Source organism: Triticum dicoccoides, chromosome 4A, assembly GCF_002162155.2.
Source record: "Triticum dicoccoides isolate Atlit2015 ecotype Zavitan chromosome 4A, WEW_v2.0, whole genome shotgun sequence".
Lineage (NCBI taxonomy): Eukaryota > Viridiplantae > Streptophyta > Magnoliopsida > Poales > Poaceae > Triticum > Triticum dicoccoides.
The window spans coordinates 281,127,164-281,137,699 of NC_041386.1; positions in this window are offsets into that span (position 1 = coordinate 281,127,164).

A 10,536-nucleotide genomic window follows, 5' to 3' on the forward strand; every position below is an offset into this window, starting at 1 on the left:
GAGAGAAAAAAAAGGAAAAAAAGTCAGAGAAAAAAAAAGGAGAGAAAGAAAAAAAAAGTGTGAGGAAAAAAAAAGAGAGAAGAAAAAAAACAAAAAAATCGGCACAAACTTTTTCAGAGGAAAGTTGGAGACAAAGTTGTTGATATATCCTGCTTGGCTGTTGTTTCACCTCATTATCTTCACTGCTGTTGTGATCTTCACTTATATCTTGCTGTCAAGAGCTACTTTGTATCCTTCATTGATGCTAGTTGTGCTACACCGTGACCTCATTAGTGTTCTAGGCTCGCGTCTCTAGTCCGGTCTAGCCTAGGACCAGCACAGTACCGTCGTTGAGCGTTTATTCAACATTGCATCTTTGAATTGATTATTGCTAATCTTTTGCTACCATATATAGCCAACCCAGCTCCACATATTTCTACATCGTGTATACGTACGCTCCCCTGGCAATCGCTTTACTCAATATTCGGAGTTACTTGACACCGCTGGTTGCCGATCACCGCCTGCTGCATGGTAAGAACTTGTAAGACATTGATATTTGCTTTACTGTGAGCGTTTTACCACCACATCCTAGTAGTTATAGGAACATTATTTTTGGGTTTTGTTTCTTGTTCTACTAATCATGACAGGATCCAGAGTCAATTCATGGGCTTTGTCGATCGCGGGAGACGTGCCACAACCTTTGCAAATACCACAACCGTCACGAGAGGTGCACAAACATCCAAATGCACATTATCAGGTTAATGTATCTATACCACCATTTAATGGCCGTTTTAAACCTGCTTTATATATTGAATGGGAGTTCGACATAAAAAATATATTGGCTTCCCATAATTTCAATGAACATAAAAAGGTTAAGGTTGCGGTTGGTTCTTTCACTGGTTATGCTTTGGTTTGGTGGAGTGAATATTGTCGGTTACACCCTAATTATATACCTACTACTTGGGATGATTTGAAACTTGCCATGCGACATACTTTCGTCCCTGCTTATTATACTCGTGACATGATTAAGAAGTTGCAACACTTAAAACAAGGTAGTGAAACTGTAACAAAATATTATGATGATTTACAAACTACCTTGTTGCATTCCTCTTTAGAAGAAAGTGAAGATGATTTTATGGATAGATTTTGGGGAGGATTAAACCGTGATATTCAAGAGATACTAATTCATGAAGAGTGTTATCCTATGGACCATTTGTTTCATCTTGCTTGCAAAGCTGAACAGGAAATAAAACGACGTGTTGGCCACGAGGAGAACAAGCGCACGGTGCACATTCCAAGAGTTTATATGATTGTTCCTTCAACTACTAGGCATACTATGACAACCACATCCGTTGTTGTCAGGACTACATCACCTCCACCATGTGACACATCGCCTCCGAGAGTGGCTACATCATCTGAGTTGATCATAAGAGGTAGTGACAAAGGTACTGATCTTCCATCTCTACATGAGAATGATGAATGCCTTGTCAATTTGAATGCACCATCTGATGAGCTACCCACTACTTTGATCACACCACCTATTTTAGAGGACTACGTTGATAATTTGACTTTGCCATGTGATCAAACAACTGAAATACCAACAATTTTGAGTGCACCCATTGAATTAACTATTGATGCAAAAGAACCAATGTTTAATCATTTTGATATGACCTCTAATCTTGGTGATGATTCTATGTTGAATGACTTATTGCATGTTTGCTTATTTAAGCATGTTGTAGCATGTAAATTTGATGCAAGTACGGTTTATTCACCAATGTTGGGATGGTTTAATGATGAACATTGTCAATCTTTTGAAATGAATAAGAGCTTCACTTATATGTGCAAACTGAGTTGCAATATTTTCATGCCTTCTACTTCTTGTGCTAATTTTTTGGCATTAGATTTTATGAACTATGCAAGTTACTCATCTATTCAAGTGTCATATATGCAAAAATCAAGGGAAGTAAAAATGGATGACATATACATATACAACATGTACACCTTGTCTCTTTTGTTAGCCACATTTCAGATTAAGCAACGCCGAGGACGGCTTTATTATCAAGAAGGGGAGGATGATGAGGACATGACTACCTTGGATATGACCAAAAATATTGCATATATGCATATTTGTCAGGTGATTTCTAGTGCAAACTATTCAATAATCTATTTATGTTATCCAGAACAAAAATACTTCACACACTTTTGTGTTTTGTCTAATTGCAGGTGTATGGGACATTTGTACAATCCACATATGAAGATAAGGAAGAAAGAGATGTTTATTTGCTGTCCAAAAAGTTCTCTCACGTCACTTTTGGCCCAAGAGAAGATAGAGTCCAAGTCTCTCACGTTCTGGATTCAGATTCAGACTGCACAGACACACCTGACTCAAAACGCACACAAGTTTTTCATACGGACTCCGAATTGGGTGATTCTTTTTTTGTTGGAAACTAGATTTCGTGCACTTTCCAACCCAATTGGAAACACCTTCAAATTCGTCCGGAGCGTTGATTTGTGGACGAAACAATCTGATGCTGCAGCAGAATCCGAGTCAAACTACAAGTCCAAAGGTGTTACATCACCTCCACTTGGGCCCATTGGCCTTGTACGACCTAGATTTAGTTTTAGGCTGCCTTGGGACGTCCTCCCACCTCCTTGGCCGCCACCCCTTGCTCCTATATAAGTAGATCCATCTAGTAGCTTTTCCTTGGGATTTTTTAGTTAAAAGTTAGCCATTGCAACTTCGTGTACTTCGTTTGTGTCCAACGACCAGACCAAGACCGCTTACGGATCCCCACCTTTATCAATACTTCATATATACTCGCAATATTCAGATTGCTTTTATCATATTCTTGCTTGTTCTTCGATTGCTTGCAGGAATAGACCTTCGTGGTCAGGTTGATTGTGCTCCGGCGTGGTCAATAACCTCTCGGAGTTGGTTTAGCGATTGCTAAGGCGCAACGTCGTGCACGTTTGTAGTCGGATCGTCAAAGTCGTCTCCACCAAATCGATAGTTATCATCTCATCGAAAGATCGGGACACCCCGCCCCGGGCCGAATTCGACGAATCGTCGGGCGGCTCCCTGGACTCATCGGACGTGAACTCAGTTTCGCCCGCTGTCTCCCCCCGCGCTGCAGACGACGCTGAAGTGGCGTCACGACAAGCTCCGGGGCAGGAGGAGGTGGTCCCGGAGGAGCCGCAAGGCAACCTCCCGGACTCCAGGAGTGAAGGGGATAAGGCTCCCCAGGGCTCTAAGTCCGGCTTTGTGCCGGACACCGCGTCGGAATCTTCCACGGTTCCGGACCGCGGTAGGCGAACTCCTTCCAAGAGGAGCAAGCCTTCTGAGCCGGCGGCCTCCGTCCAACCGAAGGTGCCGGACAATCTGCTGGAGGTGCTTGACGACGCCTCCATCGACGAGGGGCACCGTACTATTATGAGTACGGTGATCCAGAAGGTTTAGTCCGCCAAGAGCGGACTGACTGAAGCTTGCGGTAGCCTTCTAACAGGCTTCGAGGTAAGTAAAAATATGTAAAAATATTACCGCATAGACAGTAGCCCCTGATGCTCTGTTTGGCGTTCGGAAAGAAAAGCCGAATAGAGGATCTATTAAATTTCGCAGGAGTCTAAAAAAAGAGTCAATATGCGTATGCAGGCGTCGCTGCTATCCACCGCCGCACTGACTGCGAGGTGGGTGTCCTGAAGCAGGACCTCGAGCGGACCGAGCAAGAGCTCGGCCTTGCCAAGCGGCGGCTCAAGGAGGAAGAAGGTAAGAAATACCTTACAGAAAAGTGCCTATAAAAAGGCTTGATTGCAAAAAGAGTATCAGGATTGTTGATAGAGGCGAGGGTCCCGATGTTTCGATGAGATGGTGGCTATCGTTTTCTGTGGGAGTCGACTTTGACGATCCGACTACGAACGTGCGAGACGTCGCGCCTTAGCAATCGCTAAACCAACTTCCGAGGGTTATTGACCATGCCGGATCACGATCAACCTGACCACGAGGGTCTGTTTCCTGCGAGCAAACGAAGAACAAGCAAGAAACTGAGATCGCAATCTGGATATTGCGAATATAAGATGAAAGCTTTATTCATCAAGGTGGGGTTCTGTGACGTCTTGGTCTGGTCGTTGGACACAAACGAAGTACGCGAAGTTGCAGCTATGGTGAACTTTTGATCTAAACAAAACCCAAAGTCTAAACGACGCCCTAAGGGCTGTATATATGGAGGAAAAGGGGGGGAATTTCGTGGCCCTTGAGGGTGGGGTCCGAAACCAACCCTAACTCTTGTTTCCCCACACATACGGACTCTAAAAATAGCCTGTACTTAAGTATTTCGAAATTACATGGGCCTGGCCCATTAATAAGGTGACGCAGCACGTAGAATAGCCTATGGACGAATATTATGAAGTGGCATCTTGTATATTTCGTCCAAGGCTTCATGCACTCCTTATGGCGGCTTTAAAGTCCTGAAATCATCACTTGTAACTTCGTTCTTGATCCCCTTGCGCATGCCATCAACTCCATGTGTGTTCTTGCTCCAATGTTCATCCTTCTCTAAGCTAGGCCCTTCATTTGTAAGCAAAACAAATGTATCCAATTTAGGCAGCATCATAATCTCATGAACATTAGAATCATTACCAAGAAACGAAAGTACCTGGTAATTTAATTGGCATGCGCGAGCTCTAGTAATTGGTCCAGTATATGTAACAGTAGGGGCTGTGGGTGTAACAATGGTATTGATGTCCTCATCATCCTCCCCTTCTTGAAATGAAGTCGTCCTCGACGGAAGTGCATCTTCCTCACCCAAATAAGGCTTCAAATCTGCAATGTTAAAAGTGGGACTAACCCCAAAATCTTCAGGTAGCTCAAGTTTATATGCATTATCATTTATTTTCTCTAACACCTTAAAAGGACCATCAGCGCGTGGCATTAGCTTTGATTTGCGCAGATTAGGAAATCTATCTTTACGCAAATGTAACCAAACAAGATCTCCAGGCGCAAACACAACATGTTTTCTACCCTTATCTCCAGCAAGTTTATATTTAACATTCATACGCTCAATGTTTTCCTTAGTTAACTCATGCATTTTTAAAATCAATTTAGAACGTTCTTTAGCATCAAAATTAACCTTCTCTGAAGATGGAAGAGGCAACAAATCAATAGGTGCACGAGGTAGGAAACCATACACAATTTCAAAAGGGCACATCTTAGTAGTAGAATGCAATGAACGATTATAAGCAAATTCAATATGAGGCAAGCATTCTTCCCACATTTTCTTGTTATTCTTCAAAACAGCCCTAAGCATAGTAGACAATGTTCTATTGACTACTTCAGTTTGTCCATCAGTTTGGGGGTGACAAGTAGTACTAAAAAGCAGCTTAGTCCCCAACTTAGCCCATAAACATCTCCAAAAGTGGCTAAGAAATTTAGTATCACGATCTGAAACAATAGTATTTGGCACACCATGTAAGCGAATAATTTCATGAAAGAACAAATCAGCAACATTAACAGCATCATCGCTTTTATGACATGGTATAAAGTGTGCCATTTTCGAGAACCTATCCACGACAACAAATATGCTATCCCTCCCCTTCTTTGTTCGAGGTAAATCTAAAACAAAGTCCATAGATATATCCTCCCAAGGAACACTAGGTACAGGCAAAGGCATATATAAACCATGAGGATTGAGTCGTGACATAGCTCTTTGACATGTAGTGCAGCGAGCAACAAAACGCTCAACATCCCGTCTCATCTTTGGCCAAAAGAAATGTGTAGCAAGTATATCCTCCGTCTTCTTGATGCCAAAGTGTCCCATTAATCCTCCTCCATGCGCCTCCTGCAACAACAAAAGACGAATGGAGCTAGCTGGAATGCATAGCATGTTAGCACGAAACACAAATCCATCGTTAAGAACGAACTTGTTCCAAGTTCTCCCTTCCTTATAATTCTGCAATACATCTTTAAATTCAGCATCATGAACATATTGATCTTTGATGGTCTCCAAACCAAATATTTTAAAGTCAAGTTGTGAAAGCATAGTATAACGACGAGACAAGGCATCAGCAATAACATTTTCTTTACCCTTCTTGTGTTTAATGACATAAGGGAAAGTCTCAATGAATTCAACCCATTTAGCATGTCTACGGTTCAATTTTGCTTGACTTTTAATGTGTTTCAAAGATTCATGATCAGAATGTATAACAAATTCCTTGGGCCATAAATAATGTTGCCATGTTTCTAAGGTCCGAACAAGAGCATATAATTCTTTATCATAAGTAGAATAGTTCAGACTAGCCCCACTCAATTTTTCAGAAAAGTATGCAACAGGTTTTCCATCTTGTAATAACACACCTCCTAATCCAATTCCACTAGCATCACATTCAAGCTCAAAAGTCTTATTGAAATTAGGAAGTTGGAGTAAAGGAGCATGTGTCAACTTATCTTTCAATACCGTGAAGGCTTCTTCCTGTGTGATACCCAAAACAAAAGGCACATCCTTCTTTGTAAGCTCGTTGAGAGGTGCAGCAATGGTGCTGAAATCTCTCACAAAATGCCTATAGAAACCAGCGAGGCCAAGGAAACTCCTCACTTGTGTGACCGTTTTGGGCTGCGGCCAACTCTCAATAGCTTCAATCTTGGCTTTATCAACTTCAATTCCCTGTGGAGTAACAACATAGCCAAGAAAAGATACTCGGTCGGTGCAAAAGGTGCACTTTCCAAGGTTTCCAAACAAACATGCATCACGTAGAGCAATAAAAACAACACGTAAATGTTCCAAATGTTCCTCCAAAGATTTGCTATAAATCAATATGTCATCAAAGTAAACTACCACAAATCGTCCAATGAAAGCACGTAAAACTTCGTTCATTAACCTCATGAAAGTACTAGGTGCATTAGTTAACCCAAAAGGCATGACTAACCACCCATATAATCCAAACTTAGTTTTAAATGTTGTTTTCCATTCATCTCCCAATTTCATATGGTATCCACTACGCAAATCAACTTTAGAGAATATTGTAGAGCCACTCAATTCATCAAGCATATCATCTAGCCTAGGAATAGGATGACGATAACGAATAGTAATATTATTTATGCCTCTACAATCAACGCACATACGCGACGTACCATCCTTTTTCGGCACTAAAATGATAGGAACAGCACAAGGACTAAGGGATTCGCGTATATAACCTTTGTCGAGCAGTTCTTGTACTTGACGCATAATCTCCTTCGTCTCCTCTGGATTGGTACGGTATGGTGCACGGTTGGGTAGCGAAGCACCGGGAATTAAGTCAATTTGATGCTCAATCCCTCGAATAGGTGGTAATCCCGGTGGCACGTCTTGTGGAAAGACGTCAGCGAACTCCTGCAAAATGTTAGTGACAGCAGGGGGCAAAGAGGAAGGCACGTCCTTCAATGAAAATAATGCCTCTTTGCACACAAAGGCATAGCAAACAGATTTGCTGAAATCTAGCTCATCAATATCAGATTTGGTGGCAAGTAAACATGCACTTTTCAATTTAATTTCAGAAACAACAGTAGATGGTTTATTATTAGACTTCATTTGGTGCTCAAATTCTTTTGCCACAATCTGATTTTCACTCTTATTTGTCTCCTATTTTGTTTTATTAGCTCTATTAATATCATCTTTCAAAATGGAATCAGGAGTCATAGGAAGCAAAGTAATATTTTTATCGTTATGAACAAGAGTATACTGATTGTTTCTACCATGGTGTACAGAATTTTTATCAAATTGCCATGGTCTACCAAGTAATAAGGAACATGCTTGCATAGGTACCACATCACCATCAACACAATCAGCATATGTAGAGATACTAAAATGCACACGAACAGTACGTGTGATGAGGACATCAATACAATTGTTACACCCACAGCCCCTGCTGCTATACATACTGGACCAATTACTAGAGCTCGTGCACGCCAACTAAATTACCAGGTACTTTCGTTTCTTGGTAATGATTCTAATGTTCATGAGAATATGATGCTGCCTAAATTGGATACATTTGTTTTGCTTACAAATGAAGGGCCTAGCTTGGAGAAGGATGAACATTGGAGCAAGAACAAGCATGGAGATGATGGCATGCGCAAGGGGAACAAGAATGGAGTTACAAGTGATGATTTCAGGACTTTGAAGCCACCATAATGGGTGCATGAAGCCTTGGACGAAATATACAAGATGCCACTTCATAAATTTCGTCCCGAGGCTATTTTAGGTGCTGCGTTACCTTATTATTGGGCCAGGCCCATGTAATTTCGAAATACATAAGTATAGGCTATTTTTAGAGTCCGTATGTGTGGGGAAACAAGAGATAGGGTTGATTTCGGACCCCTCCACCAAGGGCCACGAAATTTCCCCCCTCTTCCTCCATATATACATCCCTTAGGGCATCGTTTAGACTTTGGGTTTTGTTTAGATTAAAAGTTCGCCATAGCTGCAACTTCGCGTACTTCGTTTGTGTTCAACGACCAGACAAAGGCGTCACAGAACCCCACCTTGATCAATAAAGCTTTCATCTTATATTCGCAATATCCAGATTGCAATCTCAGTTTCTTGCTTGTTCTTCGTTTGCTCGCAGGAAACAGACCCTCGTGGTCAGGTTGATCGTGCTCCGGCGTGGTCAATAACCTCTCGGAGTTGGTTTAGCGATTGCTAAGGCGCGACGTCCTCGCACGTTCGTAGTCGGATCGTCAAAGTCGACTTCCACCAAAGCGAAATCCACCATCTCATCGAAAGACGGGACACCTTTGCCTCTATCAACGTGTTACCTTAACCTTGCCGCTGTTGTTGAATCATTGGATGTAGTAAGGATGTGGATGTGGTCTTGTGGTGAGAGATAGCTTCTCCACCATCTCCATGCTAGCCAAGTTATTGCAGCTCCCTCCATCTATGATCACGCGAACAGAACGTTCCTTCACAACTCCCTTTGTATGGAACAAATTATGCCTCTGATTTTGCTCAGCTTGTGTAACCTGCACACTCAAAACACGTTGAGCAACTAAACATTCATACCTGTCAGCATCTTCAGGAGCCATGTATTGCGTCTCATGATCAGAATCGTGTCCACCATGTTCGTCACGTGTAATAAGAGCCAAAGTCTCCTCATCATAGTCACTAGCAGACTCATACCCACCATCCTCAGTAACAATCATCACACGCTTAGATGGGCATTCTCTCGCATAATGACCTCCACCCTTGCAACGTCGACAAATAATATCATGTGTTTGCCTTGTTGATGCCATGGATGAAGAAGACCTCTTTGCAGGCCCAGAAGGTGTGCTCTTGGCAGATAGTGGTGATTGTGTCTGCTTTATTGTATCACGGTTGGAGGTGGCAGCCGACGGAGGCGCCGGTGTAGCAGAACGTGTGAAAGTAGATGATGCACGTGGTGTCCATGATGAAGGTCGACCTGCAGAAAAGTTAGTCCGCGCCAATGCCTGTCGATCCTGCACTTCACGTTCAGCTTTACAAGCAAGATGGAATAAACGAGTGATATTAGTATACTCCTTATACTCTAGAATCGTCTGAATATCTCTTTTTAATCCACCCATAAAACGTGCAAGCATAGCTTCATTCTCCTCAACAATACCACATCTAATCATGCCAGTTTGTAATTCCTGATAATATTCTTCTACAGAATTTTTTCCCTGTCTTAAGCGCTGCAATATTTGAAGTAATTCACGTTGATAATATGGTGGAACCCAACGAGTATGCATAGCAGTTTTCAAAGCAACCCAAGTAGCCGGGATAGGAAATAATCTACAATGCTCAGACCACCAAACACATGCAAAACTAGTGAATGCACAAACAGCCGCAGGAACACGTCTCTCCTCGGGATATTGTAAACATGTAAATCGTTGTTCAGTTTCTAACTCCCAAGTAAGATATATATCAGGAACATATCTACCCTCAAATGGTGGAATATTCAATTTTAGTTTAGGGAGATGGTCATGATCTCGTACCTGAGGGTGAGCCCTACCATTGCCATTATTTGCATGTGGACGACCTGGTGGTTGCTGTGCTGGTGGTGGCACGTAGTTCTGATTTTGATCAACCTCATCCTCATAATCTCCCACATAATCATCCTCCTCCACATCAGCAATAGGAGCCACAGAAGTATCAACAGCAGCACCAGCAGTTTGGCCCGACTGAAGAGGGACACGGCTCACTCGGCGGAGGGCTGTTTCCCGACATGGAGGTAGTCGGTGTTGTTGCTGTTGTTGCAGAGGTGCGGCAGGAGCAGCCGGTGGTGGTGGTGGAAAACGCGAAAGCAATTCAGCAAACTTGTTATCGAGCTTTGTTTCAAACGTCTTCTCCATGCCATCTATCTTCTCCATGGCCTCTTAAAATCTGTTTATCACATCTTGCACCTGTACACTCATCATTTGCTGAAACGTATCATGAAGCTCCTTGTTCGTCAAGTTCTCCCAGTCAGTCTCGTCGGATTGTGATCCTGGCATGGTTAGCAGCAATAGAAACACACAAGAATATGATCCTACAGACTACTAACAAGTGGTGGTGGTGGCGGGTGTCACAAATCCGTCAA